The sequence below is a fragment of the Arachis hypogaea genome, chromosome 5 (genome assembly GCF_003086295.3).
Source record: "Arachis hypogaea cultivar Tifrunner chromosome 5, arahy.Tifrunner.gnm2.J5K5, whole genome shotgun sequence".
NCBI classification, from domain to species: Eukaryota; Viridiplantae; Streptophyta; class Magnoliopsida; order Fabales; family Fabaceae; genus Arachis; species Arachis hypogaea.
Genome location: NC_092040.1, coordinates 72,772,125 through 72,788,570, shown reverse-complemented (window position 1 = coordinate 72,788,570; position 16,446 = coordinate 72,772,125). Strand labels below are relative to the sequence as shown.

Sequence of the window (16,446 nt, the reverse complement as noted above, 5' to 3'; positions counted from 1 at the left end):
GTTTTATTCTGCTTTATTTTGATATATTCTCTCTCTCATCCTTTGTATTTATATAACCTTGTTGCCTTAGAGGCTTTATTTCTGAAAACTTTGAGAGATAGGTTGTTACAGTTTTAAACATCAAAACTCTGTTGTATTCAGCTCGACTAGCCAACCTAAAATCCGCAAGCTATGACTAGTCCTCTTTTTGTATATCATACTTATATATATCTTGTTAAATTTAAGTACTACCTTGTGTATCCTGGAGCTATCTACAAGGTTTTTATATATTATGTCTTGTTTTGTCTGTGCCTACGCGTTTAGTTATCGTGTGTGAATGCTTCGCGTTTCGTAATTCCGCTTTATGCGACTTTGAGCTTTATTCTTTCATCAGGCTTCTAGTTTTATAAATTCTTGGACACATAATATATATTATAAGCTTTAGAACTGTCGTGACACTTAGTTATTCTTTGCTTTACGACTAGAGGTAAGGCTTAGTATAATTAGGCTATTACAGTAATTCCTTAACAATTTCATTTCTCTTAACTTAATTAATTGCTAATTCCTTGGTCAATTAATTAAGAGAAGAGGTGAAGAACGGTTTCAATTTATAGCTACATAATTTTTAAAATACTATTCCTAGTCAAGCTAAAAATCACGAGAAAGAATTTATAATTGATTCCAATATTAAATTTCCTAAAATAATAACAGAATCTAATACAAAATTAGAATATTTTTCAATACTTCTAACCATTAAATATGAAGAACAACATTCAATCTTTAAAAAGTAGAAAAGTATGAATCAAAATAAAGAAAACACTTGAATTACTAATCCATATAAATAAAACAGAGCTCTTAACCTTTAATGTAAGAACCGCAACTAATCAACCGATTAATTAAGTGATTATATTGCCCAAATTACGTTCTGAAAAGTTACAGTGAGAATTTGAGGATTTAAATGTGATTTTTGGACTTAGTAGGTTTTTCTGAGTAAGAAAATGTGTTTTCTGTGAAAAACCGTGAAAAATTGCGAACCGACAGTTGGACCGGTTGAACCGATTCAAGTCTGCTCAGTGCTGCGCAAGGAAAAGTGAAAAATAGTAAAAAACCTTAGAAAAATATTAGAAGTGAAAAACTGAACGTTAATTTTAAACGTTTGGCGCGGCTCGAAGTTGGGCCAAACGGGCTAAAAACGCTAACAGATTGGACCGGGCCCAAGTTGGGCCTAAGCCCAACATATATAAGGGTCCATTAATGAATCCAATCACCCATAACACACTTAAACACACACACTCATGCTGAAAGGAAGAGAGGAAGAAGAAACCCCCTTGATCACTATTCACCCTCTTCTTCTCAAGCTCATATCTTGAGCTATAGAGCACCGTTTGCGGCTACACGTTCCTTGTGAAGAGTTTTACAAAACCTATATAAGAAACTAGTAAGGAAAGCTCGAATCCCTCTCATTTTTTCTCTTAAAAAATTTTTGGTTTTTAAGGCTTTGGAATAAGTGAGTTTTTGTGATTTTGGATGTTTAGGTTCCCTCTAATCCTTCCTTAGCATTGGGTTTTGGCTTCCAAAGCTATTGGGAAAGGTAAGAGGCATTGAACTCTTGTGAAAGTTTTATTTATGATGAGCCCTAGGTTGATTTGTGATGGTTTATGTATATATAGCTTGATTATTGTGAGTTTGGGAGCTATTGGAACTTGGTGGCTTGGATTGTGTTGGAAAGCTTGGTTTGGGGTTGAGAGCTTGCTTGTACTCAATTTAGAGTTTTGGACATATTAGAAATCGGCCAAGGTATGGTTTCGGTTTCCTCTATGTAGTATATAATATTCATGGACACTTAGGCTAGTGACCCATATGATAGGTTTGAATTAAAATGATTATTGGTTGGTTGAATGATGATGTATGATGAATTATGATGAGTTGATAAAGTTGAGTATTTATGATGAATGATGATGATATGATAATGATGAATGATTGTATGAATTGAAAAGTAAATGGTGATATCATATGTGATGTTGAGATTGATGAATTGGTAACGTGGTTGGAAAAATATGGAAGAGGATTGATTATAATGTGATATATGTGATATTAAGGTTGACAATGAAATGGGAAGGAAAATATGGTAAGTTTGGTGATATATGACATAAAGGGTGAATGTTGATGAAAAATGGAGTTTGGAATGGGTTGGTATGGTTTTGGTTGTGTTTTACAAGGAATTGTGGATTTTGGTAAAGGTTGGTTTTTGGAGAACTTTGTTCGATCATAACTTTTGCCTCAGTTTTCAAAACTGATTGGAATTTACTTGAAATTAAAGCTTATTGAAAACCCTTCAATTTGATATAAAGTTTGTAAAATTTGGGTTTTTGTAGAGGAAGTTATAATCATTCAAAGTTGGTGTTAAGAATCTGAAATTCTTCAAAGTTGCAGAATTTTGTGATTTCTGGTATGTGCGCACCCACAGCCTTGTGCGCATGCACAACCCTGCAAAAATTTTAACCTGTGCACACGTACAGACCTGTGCGTACGCACACTCAGGGGAAGGCTCCCTGTTTGCAGCACTAGCACAGCTTGTGCGTGCACACACCAATAAGAAATCGCAACCTGTGCATACGCACAGCCCTGTGCGCACGCACACGTTGGGAAGGTCAGTCTGTTGGAGGCTCTGGCACAGGTTGTGTGAGCGAACAGACTTTGTGAATTTTGGCACCTGTGTGTATGATGAGCAGATAATTTATACGCTTTTTGGCAGTGTTTTTAGGTAGTTTCTAGTATGTTTTAGTCACTTTTTAGTATATTTTTATTAATTTTCATGCAAAATTCACATTTCTGGACTTTTCTATGAGTTTATGTGTTTTTCTGTGATTTCAAGTATTTTCTGGCTGAAATTGAGGGACCTGAGCAAAAATCTGATTCAGAGGCTGAGAAAGGATTGCAGATGCTGTTGGATTCTGACCTCCCTGCACTCAAAGTGGATTTTATGGAGCTACAGAGACCCAATTGGCGCACTCTCATATGCGTTGGAAAGTATACATCATGGGCTTTCTAGCAATGGATAATAGTCTATATTTTGTCCGAGATTTGATGGCCCAAACTGGCGTTCAAATGCCACCCAGAGACCCTTTTCTAGCGTAAAACGCTAGAACTGGCACCAGAACTGGAGTTAAACGACCAAACTGGCACCAAAGCTGGCGTTTAACTCCATGGATGGCCTATGCACGTGAAAGCTTCAGAGCTCAGCCCAAACACACACCAAGTGGGCTCCGGAAGTGGATTTCTGCACTATTTACTCATTTTCTATAAACCTAGGTTACTAGTTTAGTATAAATAGCACTTTTTGACTATTGTATTTTATCTTTCAACCATTTTTCGATCCTTTGATCAGGTTTTCTTCCCCTGTTTTTAAATTCTTATGCCTTTTGGGAGGCTAGCCATTCGGCCACGCCTAGACCTTTTTCTCTTATGTATTTTCAATGGTGGAGTTTCTACACCTCATAGATTAAGGTGAGGAGCTCTACTGTTCCTTATGAATTAATGCAAGTACTATTGTTTTTTCCTTCAATTCATGCCTATTTCTTCTCCAAGATATACTCTTTTACTTAATTCAGTTAAGTCAGACTGAAGGGGTGACCTGTGACAATCACCCACTATCTTCAGTACTCGCTTAGCCAAGATCCACGTGCCTGACAACCACATAGTGGTCTACATGATGTTCAACATAGTCATTGGACGCCAGCCGGTGTATACTCTCTTGGGTCTCTAATCCATGGATTCGCATCGTCTCTCCTGACAACAGAGCATCCAACCTCGTGATTAAGATCTTCGTGGTATAGGCTAGAATCAATAGACAGCATTCCTGAGATCCAGAAAGTCTAAACCTTGTCTGTGGTTTTCCTAGTAGGACCTGGGAAGGGATGACTGTGAGGAGCTTTAAACTCACAAATGTTGGGCACATGGATAGTGTGCAAAAGGATCAATGGATCTTATTCCGACACAAGTGAGAACAGACAGATGATTAGCCCTGCGGTAGCTGTGCCTGGTATTTTTCATTCGAGACGAGAAATCCGACAGTTGATTAGTCGTATAGAGACTGTAGCCAGACCATTTTCACTGAGAGGATCATACAACTTGCCATTGAAGGGAGGACGCATGATTGAATGAAGGCAATAGGAAAGCAGAGGTTCAGAGGCAACAAAGCTTCTCAAAACGCTTATCTGAAATTCCCACCAATGAATTACATAAGTATCTCTATGTTATTTTCTGCTTTATTTATCTTTTAATTATCAAATCCTCATAACCATTTGAATCCGCCTGACTGAGATTTATAAGATGACCATATCTTGCTTCAAGCCATCAATCTCCGTGGGATCGACCCTTACTCACGTAAGGTATTACTTGGACGACCCAGTGCACTTGCTGGTTAGTTGTGCGGAGTTGTGAAAAGTGTGATCACAGTTTCATGCACCAAGTTTTTGGTGCCGTTGCCAGGGATTGTTAAAGTTTGGACAACTGACAATTCATCTTGTTGGTTAGATTGGGTAATTTTATTTTATGTTTGTGCTTTTTCTTTTTATTTTCAAAAAATACAAAAAAAAATTAATAAAATCGTAAAAACCAAAAAAAAAATATTTTGTGTTTCTTGTTTGAATCTAGTGCCAATTCCTAAGTTTGGTGTCAATTGCATGTTTTTAATTTTCTTAAGTTTTCGAGAAAAAAATATGCATTGTGTTCTTCTGTGATCTTCGAGTTGTTCTTGATGATTCCCTTTGTCTAATCTCATGATTTTCCTGTTTTGTGTTTTATGTTGTTTTTCATATGTATTTTCAAAATCATAGTGTCTAAACATTCAAAAGTTCTAAGTTTGGTGTCTTTCATGTCTTTTTTTCTTAAAAAATTTAAAAAATATATTCTTGATGTTCATCAGGATCTTCAAAGTGTTCTTGGTGTTCATCTTGACATTCAAAGTGTCCTTGCATGCACTATTTGTTTTGATCTTGCATTTTTATGTTTTAATTCATTTTGTTGTTTTTCTTTCTCTTCATTAAACATTCAAAAATAAAAAAATATATATTTTCAAGTAAATAATACAGAGAAATAAAGGTTCAGAATATAAGGCAGAAGAATCACAGAGAAAAAGAGCTCACTAGTGTTAAAACGTCAATAAAGAGGCAATTTGGACGTTAAACGCCATAATGGCTATCAATTTTTCATGTTTTAAATCATAATTTTAAAATCTTATCTTTCCACATTTTCAAAAATCCTTGCTAACAATTAATGTTTTGATTCAAAAAATTGCAAGTTTGTTACTTTCTTTTTAAGAAAGGTTCGATCTTTGAATTTTAGAATCATATCTTTTAATTTCTTGTTATTCAAATCATCAATTTTAAAAATTAAATCTTTTTCAATCATATCTTTTCAATCATATCTTTTTAAAATAAAATCTTTTTCTATCAAATCTTTTTCAATCATATCTTTTTAAAATTTTGATTTCAAAATCTTTTTCTAACTTCTTATCTTTTCAAAATTATTTTCAAATCTTTTCAACTAATTACTATTTCTTATCTTTTTCAAAACCACCTAACCACTTTTTCACTTCTCATTTTCGAAAATCACTAACCCCTTTTTCAAAAATCTTTTTAATTAACTAATTATTTTAAATTCTAATTTTATGTTATTTCTTTTAAATTTTCGAAAACTCTTTCTCTCTTATCTCTTTCTATTTATTTTATTTAATTGATAACATTTCTCATCCACTCATCTAAAAAAATTTCGAGCTCACCTCCTCTCTCTTCTCATTCTTCTACTCCTTTTCCTCTAACACATCAAGGAGTCTCTATACTGTGACATAGAGGATTTCACTACTCCCTTTTGTTCTCTTCTTTTTCATATGAGCAGAAATAGGGATAAAAATATTCTTGTTGAAGTTGATCCTGAACCTGAAAGGACTGTGAAGAAGAAGCTAAGAGAAGCTAAAGCACAACACTCCAGAGAGGACCTTACAGAGACTTTCAAAAAAGAAGTAGACATGGCAGCCGAACCCAACAACGATGCCAGAGATGCATAGAAGATGCTTGGTGACTATACTACACCAACTTCCAACTTTTTTGGAAGAAGCATCTCAATTCCTGCCATTAGAGCAAACAACTTTGAGCTTAAGCCTCAATTAGTTTCTCTGATGCAGCAGAATTGCAAGTTTCATGGACTTCCATCCAAAGATCCTCATCAGTTCTTAGCTAAATTCTTGCAGATCTGTGATACTGTCAAGACCAATAGGGTTGATCCCGAAGTCTACAGACTTATGCTTTTCCCCTTTTGCTGTAAGAGATAGAGCTAGGAGATGGTTGGACTCACAACCTAGAGAAAGCCTGAACTCTTGGGACAAGTTGGTCATTGCTTTCTTGACCAAATTCTTTCTACCTCAAAAGATGAGCAAGCTTAGAGTGAAAGTCCAAACCTTCAAATAGAAGGAAGGTGAATCCCTCTATGAAGCTTGAGAAAGATACAAGCAATTAACCAAAAGGTGTCCTTCTAATATGCTTCCATAATGGAGCATCATATGTATATTCTATGATGGTCTGTCTGAATTATCTAATATGTCATTGGACCATTCTGCTGGTGGATCTCTTCATCTGAAAACCCCTGCAAAAGCCCAAGAGCTCATTGAGATGGTTGCAAATAACCAGTTCATGTACACTTCTAAAAAAAATCCTATGAATAATGGGATGACATAGAAGAAAGGAGTTCTTGAGATTGATACTCTGAATGCCATATTAGCTCAGAACAAAATATTGACTCAGTAAGTCAATATGATTTCTCATAATCTGACTGGATTACAAGCTGCATCCGACAGTGCTAAAGAAGCCTCCTCTGAAGGAGAAGCTTATGACCCTGAGAATCCTGCAATGGAAGAGGTGAATTACAAGGGAGAATCCTATGGAAACACTTATAATCCTTCATGGAGGAATAATCCAAATTTCTCATGGAAGGATCAACAGAGGCTTCAACAAGGCTTCAACAGCAATAATGGTGGGAGAAATAGGTTTAGCAATAAAAAGCCTTTTCCATCATCTTCTCAGCAACAGACAAAGAATTCTGAGCAGAGCCTCTCTGGCTTAGCAAACCTAGTCTCTGATCTATCTAAGACCACCATCAGTTTCATGACTGAAACAAGGTCCTCCATCAGAAATTTGGAGGGACAAGTAGGTCAGTTGAGTAAAACAGTTGCTAAAACTCCTCCTAGTACTCTCCCAAGCAATACAGAAGAGAATCCCAAGAGAGAGTGCAAGGCTGTAACCACATCCAAAGTGGCCGAACCTAGAAAGAGTGAAAAGGCAGTGATTCCCAGTGAGGAAGACGTCAAAGGACATCCACTGACCAATAAGGAATTACCTATTGAGGAACCAAAGGAATCTGAGGCTCATACAGAGACCATAGAGATTCCACTGAACTTACTGTTGCCATTCATAGGCTCTGATGAATATTCTTCCTCTGAAGATGGTGAAGACATTGTTGAAGAGTAAGTTGCTCAGTATCTAGGAGCAATCATGAAGCTGAATGCCAAGTTATTTGGTAATGAGACTTGGGAGGATGAACTTTCATTGCTCATCAATGAACTGAATACATAGATTCAGCAGACATTACCTCAAAAGAAACCAGATCCCGAAAAGTTCTTAATACCTTGCACCATAGGCACCATGACCTTTGAAAAGGCTCTGTGTGACCTGTGGTCAAGTATCAACCTCATGCCACTCTCTGTAATGGAGAAACTAGGGATCTTTGAGGTACAAGCTGCAAGAATCTCACTAGAGATGACAGACAAATCAATGAAACAAGCTTATGGACTTGTAGAGGATGTCTTAGTGAAGGTTGAAGGCCTTTACGTCCCTGGTGACTTCATAATACTAGACACTGGGAAGGATAAGGATGAATCCATCATCCTTGAAAGATCCTTCCTAGCCACAGCATGGGCTATGATTGATATTTTTGAGAGGAGAGTTAGTCCTTCAATTGAATGAGGACTACCTTGTGTTTAAGACTCAAGGATCTTCTTCTGTAAACATGGAGAAGAAGCATGAAAAGCTTCTCTCAATACAGAGTTAGACAGAGCTCCCACACTCAACTTCTAAGTTTGGTGTTGGGATGCCACAATCATGCTCTGAGCATCTGTGAAGCTCTATAAGAGCTCACTGTCAAGCTATTGACATTAAAGAAGCACTTATTGGGAGGCAACCCAATCTTATTTATCTATATTAATTTATGTTTTCTATCGGTTAATGATCATGTGAAGTCATAAAAACAACTGCAAAATTAAAGCAGAATGAAAAATAGCATTGATGAGCGGATAATTTATATGCTTTTTGGCATTGTTTTTAGGTAGTTTTTAGTAAGTTTAAGCTACTTTCAGGGATGTTTTCATTAGTTTTTATGTTAAATTCACATTTCTGGACTTTACTATGAGTTTGTGTGTTTTTCTGTGATTTCAGGTAATTTCTGGCTGAAATTGAGGGACTTGAGCAAAACTCTGATAGGAGGCTGACAAAGGACTGCTGATGCTGTTGGAATCTGACCTCCCTGCACTCAAAATAGATTTTCTGGAGCTACAGAACTCCAAATGGCGCGCTTTCAACCGAGTTGGAAAGTAGACATCCAGATCTTTCCAGAAATATATAATAGTCTATACTTTATTTGGGAATTGACGACATAAAGTGGCGCTCAACGCCAAGTACATGCTGCTGTCTGGAGTTAAACGCCAGAAACACGTCACAACCCGGAGTTGAACGCCCAAAACACGTTATAACTTGGCGTTCAACTCCAAGAGAAACCTCAGCTCGTGGATAGATCAAGCTCAGCCCAAACATACACCAAGTGGGCCCCGGAAGTGGATTTATGCATCAATTACTTACTCATGTAAACCCTAGTAGCTAGTTTAGTATAAATAAGACTTTTACTAGTGTATTAGTCATCTTTTGACCATTTGGTCTTTTGATCATCTTCATGGGGGCTGGCCATTTGGCCATGCCTGAACCTTTCACTTATGTATTTTCAACGGTGGAGTTTCTACACACCATAGATTAAGGGTGTGGAGCTCTGCTGTACCTCAAGTTTCAATATAATTACTATTATCTTCTATTCAATTCTCTTTTATTCTTATTCCAAGATATACGTTGCACTTCAACTTGATGAATGTGATGATCCGTGACACTCATCATCATTCTCACCTATGAACGCGCGTGACTGACAACCACTTCCGTTCTACCTTACGCCGGGCGCATATCTCTTAGATTCCCCAACAGAATCTTCGTGGTATAAGCTAGATAGATGGCGGCATTCATGGGAATCCGGAAAGTCTAACCTTGTCTGTGGTATTCCGAGTAGGATTCTGGGAATCTGGAAAGTCTAACCTTGTCTGTGGTGTTCCGAGTAAGATTCCGGTATTGAATGACTGTGACGAGCTTCAAACTCCTGAAGGCTGGGCGTCAGTGACAGACGCAAAAGAATCAAGGGATTCTATTCCAACCTGATTGAGAACCGACAGATGATTACCGTGCTGTGACAGAGCATTTGGACCATTTTCACTTAGAGGATGCGATGTAGCCATCGGCAAGGGTGATGCCTCCAGACGATTAGCCATGCAGTGACAGCGCATAGGACCATTTTCCCGAGAGGATTAAAAGTAGCCATTGACGATGGTGATGCCCTACATATAGCTTGCCATGGAAAGGAGTAAGAAGGATTGGATGAATGTAATAAGAAAGTAGAGATTCAAGAGGAGCACAGCATCTCTATACGCCTATCTGAAATTCCCACTATTGATTTACATAAGTATTTCTATCGTATTTTATTTTCTGTTTATTATTAATTAATTTTCTAAATCTATAACCATTTAATTTGCCTAACTGAGATTTACAAGGTGACCATAGCATGCTTCATACCAACAATCTCTGTGGGATCGACCCTTACTCACGTAAGGTATTACTTGGATGACCCAGTACACTTGCTGGTTAAGTTGAACGGAGTTGTGTCCACACATAGCCAAGAGCCACAATAATGATTCCATACAATAACAAAGGGTACTACATTGATGTGATCACAATTTCATCCACCAAGTTTTTGGCGCCGTTGCCGGGGATTGTTCGAGTATGGACAACTGACGGTTCATCTTGTTGCTCAGATTAGGTAATTTTCTTTTTATTTTGTTTTCAAAAAGTTTTCAAAATTTTTTTCTTTTATTTTCGTTTTTCTAAAAGAATATTTTCGAAAAATATAATAAAAATCCAAAAAAATTAATAAAATCATTAAAATCATTAATAAAAAATTTTACTTGCATTTTTCGAAAAATTTCATGCATTCATAGTGTTCTTCATGATCTTCAAGTTGTTCTTGATAAGTCTTCTTGTTTGATCTTGATGTTTTCTTGTTTTGTGTTGTTTGTTGTTTTTCATATGTATTTTTGCATTCATAGTGTCCATGCATTAAAGATTTCTAAGTTTGGTGTCTTGCATGTTTTCTTTGCATCAAAAATTTTTCAAAATTATGTTCTTGATGTTCATCATGATCTTCAAAGTATTCTTGGTGTTCATCTTGACATTCATAGTGTTCTTGCATGCATTCTTTGTTTTGATCCATAAAGAAAAGAGAAAACACAAAAATGACGTTTTTAATTTTTCTCTCTCATAATTAAAAATTCAAAAAATCAAAAAAATATCTTTTCCTTATTTTTCTCATAATTTTCGAAAATTTGAGTTGACTTAGTCAAAAATTTTTAAAATTAGTTATTTCTTACAAGTCAAGTCAAATTTTCAAAATTTAAAAATCTTATCTTTTCAAAATCTTTTTCAAAAATCATATCTTCTCCAATTTTTCCTCTTTTTCGAAAATTTCAAAAATCTTTTTCAAAATATTTTCAAAATCTTTTTCTTATCTTTATATCAAATTTTCGAAAATTAGCTAACAATTAATGTGATTGATTCAAAAATTTGAATTTGTTACTTTCTTGTTAAGAAAGGATCAATCTTTAAATTCTAGAATCATATCTTGTAGTTACTTGTTAGTTAAGTAATTAATTTTGATTTTAAAAATTAAAAATCTTTTTCAAACATATCTTTTTATCACATCTTCTTATCTTATCTCTTTATCATATCTTTTTCAAAATTTTATCTTTTTCAAAAAATTTGATTTTAAAATATCTTATCTAACTTCTTATCTTCTTATCTTTTCAAATTTGATTTTAATATCTTTTTCAACAAACTAATTAACTTTTTGTTTGTTTCTTATCTTTTTCAAAACCACCTAACTACTTCTCCCTCTCTAATTTTCGAAAATACCTCCCTTTTTTTCAAAAAATTCTTTTTAATTAACTAATTGTTTCAAATTTTAATTTTAATTTTAATTCATCTTTAATTTTCAAAATTACTAACTCCTTTTCAAAAATATTTTCGAAAATCTCTCTCTCATCTTCTTCTATTTATTTATTTATTTATTTACTAACACTTCTCTTCATCTCTTATCACCTCCCCTATCCTTACTCTTTATACAGACTATTCATCCATCTCCTTCCATTAACCCCTTTCTTCTTCTACGAATAATAAGGATCCTCTTTACTGTGACATAGAGGATTCCTCTTCCTTTTCTTTTCCTCTTCTATTTCATATGAGCAGGAACAAGGAAAAAGGCACTCTTGTTGAAGCTGATCCTGAACCTGAAAAGACTCTGAAGAGGAAGTCAAGAGAAACTAAAAATCAACAATTCAGAGAAACCTCAAAAAAAAAAAAAAAGAGAAAAGGGAAGACAAAAAGCTTCCACCTCCAAGTCATGGGAGATGGAGATATTCATCTCAAGGGTCCATAACTCAGTAGAAGAGCATTTGACTGCACATCAAGAGAGCATGAGAAATTCCCTCATCAAGAAATCCCTGAGATACCTCAGGGGATACATGTTCCTCCACATAATTATTGGAAGCAACTAAGGGTAGGAACACCAAAATTACTAGGAATCATTCAACAGAAGCAAGGAAGAGACATAGAGGAGCTCAAAGAGCACCATTGGTTCTTCAAGAAGGCGCCACCCTCACTAAGGTGGACTCATTCCTTGTTCTTATTTCTCTGTTTTTTGATTTTTTATGCTTCATGTTTATTTATGTTTTGTGTCTCTACTTCATGATCATTAGTGTTTAGTAACTATGTCTTAAAGTTATGAATAATTCCATTAATCCTTCACCTTTCTTAAATGAAAAATGTTTTAATTCAAAAGAATAAGAAGTACATGAATTTTGAATTTATCCTTGAATTTAATTTAATTATATTGATGTGGTGACAATACTTTTTATTTTCTGAATGAATGCTTGAACAGTGCATATTTTTGATCTTGTTGTTTATGAATGTTAAAATTGTTGGCTCTTGAAAGAATGATGAACAAAGAGAAATGTTATTGATAATCTGAAAAATCATAAAATTTATTTTTGAAGCAAGAAAAAGTAGTGAATAAAAGAAAAGCTTGCGAAAAAAATGGGGAAAAAAAATAGAAAGAAAAAGAAAAAGCAAGCAGAAAAAGCCAATAGCCCTTAAAACCAAAAGGCAAGGGTAAAAAGGATCCAAGGCTTTGAGCATCAATGGATAGGAGGGCCCAATGAAATCAAATCCAGGCCTAAGCGGCTAAATCAAGTTGTCCCTAACCATGTGCTTGTGTCATGAAGGCCCAAGTGAAAAGCTTGAGACTGAGTGGTTAAAGTCATAATCCAAAGCAAAAAGAGTGTGCTTAAGAGCTTTGGACACCTCTAACTGGGGACTCTAGCAAAGCTGAGTCACAATCTGAAAAGGTTCACCCAGTCATGTGTCTGTGGCATTTATGTATCCGGTGGTAATACTAGAAAACAAAATGCTTAGGGCCACGGCCAAGACTCATAAGTAGCTGTGTTCAAGAATCAACATACTTAACTAGGAAAGTCAATAACACTATCCGAAATTCTAAGTTCCTAGAGAAGCCAATCATTCTAAACTTCAAAGGAAAAAAATGAGATGCCAAAACTGTTCAGAAGCAAAAATATACAAGTCCCGCTCATCTAATTATAATTAATATTCATTGATATTCTGGAATTTATAGTATATTCTCTTCTTTTTATTCTAATTGATTTTCAGTTGCTTGGGGACAAGCAACAATTTATGTTTGGTGTTGTGATGAGCGGATAATTTATACGCTTTTTGGCATTGTTTTTAGGTAGTTTTTAGTAAGTTTAAGCTACTTTTCAGGGATGTTTTCATTAGTTTTTATGTTAAATTCACATTTCTGGACTTTACTATGAGATTGTGTGTTTTTCTGTGATTTCAGGTAATTTCTGGCTGAAATTGAGGGACTTGAGCAAAACTCTGATAGGAGGCTGACAAAGGGCTGCTGATGCTGTTGGAATCTGACCTCCCTGCACTCAAAATAGATTTTCTGGAGCTACAGAACTCCAAATGGCGCAATCTCAAACGGCGTTGGAAAGTATACATCCAGAGCTTTCCAGCAATATATAATAGTCCATACTTTATTTCGGAATTGACGACGTAAAGTGGTGCTCAACGCCACATACATGCTGCTGTCTAGAGTTAAACGCCAGAAACACGTCACAACCCGGAGTTGAACGCCCAAAACACGTTATAACTTGGCGTTCAACTCCGAGAGAAGCCCCAGCTCGTGGATAGACCAAGCTCAGCCTAAACATACACCAAGTGGGCCCCGGAAGTGGATTTATGCATCAATTACTTACTCATGTAAACCCTAGTAGCTAGTTTAGTATAAATAAGACTTTTTACTAGTGTATTAGTCATCTTTTGACCATTCGGTCTTTTGATCATCTTCATGGGGGCTGGCCACTCGGCCATGCCTGAACCTTTCACTTATGTATTTTCAACGGTGGAGTTTCTACACACCATAGATTAATGGTGTGGAGCTCTGCTGTACCTCAAGTTTCAATATAATTAATATTATCTTCTATTGAATTCTCTTTTATTCTTATTCCAAGATATACGTTGCACTTCAACTTGATGAATGTGATGATCCATGACACTTATCACCATTCTCACCTATGAACGCGCGTGACTGACAACCACTTCCGTTCTACCTTAGGCCGGGCGCATATCTCTTAGATTCCCCAACAGAATCTTCGTGGTATAAGCTAGATAGATGGCGGCATTTATGGGAATCCAGAATGTCTAACCTTGTCTGTGGTATTTCGAGTAGGATTCTGGGAATCTGGAAAGTCTAACCTTATCTGTGGTATTCCGAGTAAGATTCCGGTATTGAATGACTGTGACGAGCTTCACACTCCTGAAGGCTGGGCGTCATTGACAGACGCAAAAGAATCAATGGATTCTATTCCAACCTGATTGAGAACCGACAGATGATTATTTCAAAAGAAAAATCAGCCCCTTTAATTCTAGCATTTACTTTTTCTGTTATTTACATTTCCGCCATTTTATTTTCTGCAAATCTCAAACCAAATTCTGAATTCGCTCAACTAGAACATTCTTCTAATTAAAGTTGCTTGATCAATCAATCCCTGTGGGATTCGACCTCACTCTATTGTGAGTTTTTACTTGACGACAAATTCGGTACACTTGCCGAAGGAAATTTGTTGAGAGACAGTTTCCACATGCATCGATAAATAAATTTTAATTAAAAATAAATCATTCTATGGCTTCAAAATTTTTAAGAATGGATTCTAGAGTTTCATGAAGCATGTTGAATCCTAGCTAGCTATAAAGCCATATCCAAATCCTTTTGGAATGAGACTTCAACTAATCACCTCAATGCATGCAATGCCATCCTAAAGCTGGCTGGCTATGAAGCCATGTTTAACCCTTGGATTGGAGCTTTAGGCTAACATTGAAAGATTCCTGGAATTCTTATTAAAAATTTTGAATTTCTTATTTTCTTTTTCCTATATGTTTTTCGAAAAAATCAAAAGAAAATACAAAAAAATCATAAAATCATAAAACCAAAAATATTTGGTGATTCTTGTTTGAGTCTTGAGCCAATTTTTGAGTTTGGTGTCAATTGCATGTTCATCATTTTCTTGCATTTTTCAAAAATTCATGCATAGTGTTCTTCATGATCTTCAAGTTGTTTTTGGTAAATCTTCTTGTTTGATCTTGATGTTTTCTTGTTTAGTGTCTTTTATTGTTTTTCATGTGCATTTTTTCATTCATAGTGTCTAAGCATTAAAGATTTTCTTTGCATAGGTTCTTGCATATTTTCTTTGCATAAAAAATTTTTCATAGGTTCTTGCATATTTTCTTTGCATAAAAAATTTTTCAAAAATATGTTCTTGATGTTCATCATGATCTTCAAAGTGTTCTTGGTGTTCATCTTGACATTCATAGTGTTCTGCATGCATTAAGTATTTTGATCCAAAATTTTCGTGTTTTGGGTCATGTTTGTGTTTTTCTCTCTCCTCATTAAAAAAATTCAAAAATAAAAAAATATCTTTTCCTTATTTCTCTCAGAATTTCAAAAATTTGAGTTGACTTAGTCAAAAATTTTTAAAACTTAGCTATTTCTTAGAAGTCAAGTCAAATTTTCAATTTTAAAAATCTTATCTTTTCAAAAACTTTTTCAAAAATCAAATCTTTTTCATTTTTTTATGATTTTCGAAAATTTGAAAACATTTTTCAAAATCTTTTTCTCAATTTTATTTCAAATTTTTGAAACTTAACTAACAAGTAATGTGATTGATTCAAAAATTTGAAGTTTGTTACTTTCTGGTTAAGAAATGTTCAATCTTTAAATTCTAGAATCATATCTTTTAGTTTCTTGTTAGTCAAGTAATTAATTTTAATTTTAAAAATTAAATCTTTTCCAGCCATATCTTTTTAATCATATCTTGTTATCATATCTTTTTTTTTTCAAAATTTTATCTTTTTCAAAAATTTGATTTCAAAATATCTTCTTATCTTCTTATCTGTTCAAATTTGATTTTAATATCTTTTTCAACTAACTAATTAACTTTTTATTTATTCCTTATCTTTTTCAAAACCACCTAACTAATTTTCCCTCTCTAATTTTTGAAAATCACTTCCCTCTTTTTCGAAATTTTCTTAATTAACTAATTGTTTTAAATTTTAATTTTAATTTTATTTCACCTTTTCGAAAATCATTAACTCCTTTTCAAAATTTATTTTCGAAAATCTCTCTCTCTCTTCTTCTTCTATTTATTTATTTATCTGCTAACACTTTTCTTTATCTCAAGAATCTGACACTATACTCACCCTTGTGTTTGGATTCTCCTTCATTTATTCCTTTCTTCTTCTACTAACATAAAGAAATCTCTATACTGTGACATAGAGGATTTCTCTTCCTTTTCTGTTCTCTTCTTTCTCATATGAGCAGGAACAAGGAAAAAGACATTCTTGTTGAAGCTGATCCTAAACCTGAAAGGACTCTGAAGAGGAAACTAAGAGAAGCTAAATTACAACAATCTAGAGACAA

At 34.8% G+C, this 16,446-nt stretch overlaps 1 non-coding gene across 1 annotated transcript; it reads right to left on the bottom strand.

Moving 5' to 3' along the window:
• Nucleotides 1-6,413: 6,413 nt before the first annotated feature.
• Nucleotides 6,414-6,521, bottom strand: LOC112804914 (small nucleolar RNA R71). The gene has a single exon (XR_003203530.1). It is a non-coding gene; the product is annotated as a small nucleolar RNA R71 (small nucleolar RNA).
• Between the last annotated feature and the right edge of the window lie 9,925 nt (nt 6,522-16,446).